Below are 2,500 nucleotides of genomic sequence, written 5' to 3' on the forward strand. Positions count from 1 at the left end.
CTTGCGCCAGATTCGCGTAAATCCCGAAAAAGGGGAAAAAAAAAAGTTAACCCCCCCGGACCCCCCCCCCCCACGACCCCCGCCGCCCTGCTGAAACAGGGACGGGGTGGCCCTTGCGCCAGATTCGCGTAAATCCCGAAAAAGGGGAAAAAAAAAAGTTAACCCCCCCGGACCCCCCCCCCCACGACCCCCCGCCGCCCTGCTGAAACAGGGACGGGGTGGCCCTTGCGCCAGATTCGCGTAAATCCCGAAAAAGGGGAAAAAAAAAAATTAACCCCCCCGGACCCCCCCCCACGACCCCCGCCGCCCTGCTGAAACAGGGACGGGGTGGCCCTTGCGCCAGATTCGCGTAAATCCCGAAAAAGGGGGAAAAAAAAAAGTTAACCCCCCCGGACCCCCCCCCACGACCCCCGCCGCCCTGCTGAAACAGGGACGGGGTGGCCCTTGCGCCAGATTCGCGTAAATCCCGAAAAAGGGGAAAAAAAAAAATTAACCCCCCCGGACCCCCCCCCACGACCCCCGCCGCCCTGCTGAAACAGGGACGGGGTGGCCCTTGCGCCAGATTCGCGTAAATCCCGAAAAAGGGGAAAAAAGTAGAAATTAGCCCCCACCACCACCCACCCACAGCTCGGCCTGGGGAGAACCGGGCTGGCCGGTCCAGCCGGCTCCGGAGCACGTGGCGGCCGGCCGCCACGTGCACCCGCCTCCGCGGCCGGACGCCACGTCTACCCGCCTCCGCGGCCGGACGCCACGTCTACCGGCCTCCGCGGTCGGACGCCACGTCTACCGACCTCCGCGGCCGGGCGCCACGTCTACCCGCCTCCGCGGCCGGACGCCACGTCTACCGGCCTCCGCGGTCGGACGCCACGTCTACCCGCCTCCGCGGCCGGACGCCACGTCTACCGACCTCCGCGGCCGGACGCCACGTCTACCGACCTCCGCGGCCGGACGCCACGTCTACCGACCTCCGCGGTCGGACGCCACGTCTACCCGCCTCCGCGGTCGGACGCCACGTCTACCGACCTCCGCGGCCGGGCGCCACGTCTACCGACCTCCGCGGCCGGACGCCACGTCTACCGGCCTCCGCGGTCGGACGCCACGTCTACCCGCCTCCGCGGCCGGACGCCACGTCTACCGACCTCCGCGGTCGGACGCCACGTCTACCGACCTCCGCGGCCGGACGCCACGTCTACCGGCCTCCGCGGCCGGACGCCACGTCTACCCGCCTCCGCGGCCGGTGGCGGCCGCTAGGTCTACCCGGCTCCGCAGGTGGCCGCCAGGTCGACCCGGCTCCGGGGCCGGCGGCGGCCGGCGGCGGTCCCCGGAGAGCGCGGACCGTCGCTGTCGGCGCGTCCGGCGAAAAGGGTGGCCACGTCTACCGGGCTCCGGCGGGACTTGGTCGCGTTTCCGGGGCTGAGGGGTAGACGTGTTGTCCCCGCCGCCTGCTCGGAGCTGCCCAAGGGGTCGCTGTTTTTCGCTGCCTCCAGTTACGTCATCGTAAAAGGCGGCGGCGGCGGCGCGCCCCCCCGGTGGGCGGAGGCACCGTTCTTGCAGCTTGCCGGGGGCGGGGACGTGCCTGTCCGTACTATAGGAGGGAGTGGGGACTCGCCTCCGAGAGCGGCGCTAGCCAGCGGCTGCAACGCCCTCGCCTCGGCCGGCCAAGTGGGGCGCTCGGCGGGCGTAGTGGCGGTTCCCCCGGACGGTTCGGCTCCCGCGGGGCAGGGCGAAGAGCGAAGACCGGCGGCGGCGGCCGCCGCCGGCACTCGAACGCTGGAAGGGCAGGGGGAGCGCAGCGGAGCTCGGCGCGGCTTTCCCCCGTCCCCCCGAGGGCCCGATGATGGCGATGGCGAGTGCTGGTAGAGGCCCCGAGGCAGAGGTGCCTGCGAGAGCCCAGCCCGCCGCGGCGGCCGCCGCCGGCTCCTGAGGGCCAGGGGATGGGGGCGGGCGAGGTGGCGGCACCTCGTCCTTTGTTTTTCTCCGGCCTTAAGCCGGAGCCCGCCAAGCGGGCAGAGAGCGGCGGCCCGTCGTGGTGGCCGGCAGCCGGGCGCACGCAGACGGCCGGGGGGTTTCGAGCCTGCCGCGGCTTTCCCCGGCCCCCCCCAGGGAGGAGGGCCCGATGATGGCGCGGGCGAGGCGGCGGCGCCTCGGCCTCCTTTTTGCCGGCGCGAGCCATACGCGGGCGGCCCGTGGCGTCTGGCCTACCCCGGCTTCCCCCGTCGCCGGAGGGCTCGACGAGAAAGTCTGCACGCGGCGGGCGAGGCGGCGGCGGCGCCCCGTCCTTTTTCTCCGGCCCTAAGCTGGAGCCCGCTGAGCGGGGGAAGATCAATGGCAGCCGGTCCCGGTGGCCGGCAGCCGAACGCAGGTGGCCGGGGGGTAGGCTTTCCCCGTGCTCCGATCCCCGGCGATGGCGCGGGCGAGGCGTGGCGCCTCGTGGTTTTTTTTTTTCTTTTTTCTTTTCCCACCGTGAGGGCGACGGGCAAAGACCGGCGGCCGGTGGCGG

This window comes from Aptenodytes patagonicus, unplaced genomic scaffold, assembly GCF_965638725.1.
Source record: "Aptenodytes patagonicus unplaced genomic scaffold, bAptPat1.pri.cur scaffold_94, whole genome shotgun sequence".
NCBI classification, from domain to species: Eukaryota; Metazoa; Chordata; class Aves; order Sphenisciformes; family Spheniscidae; genus Aptenodytes; species Aptenodytes patagonicus.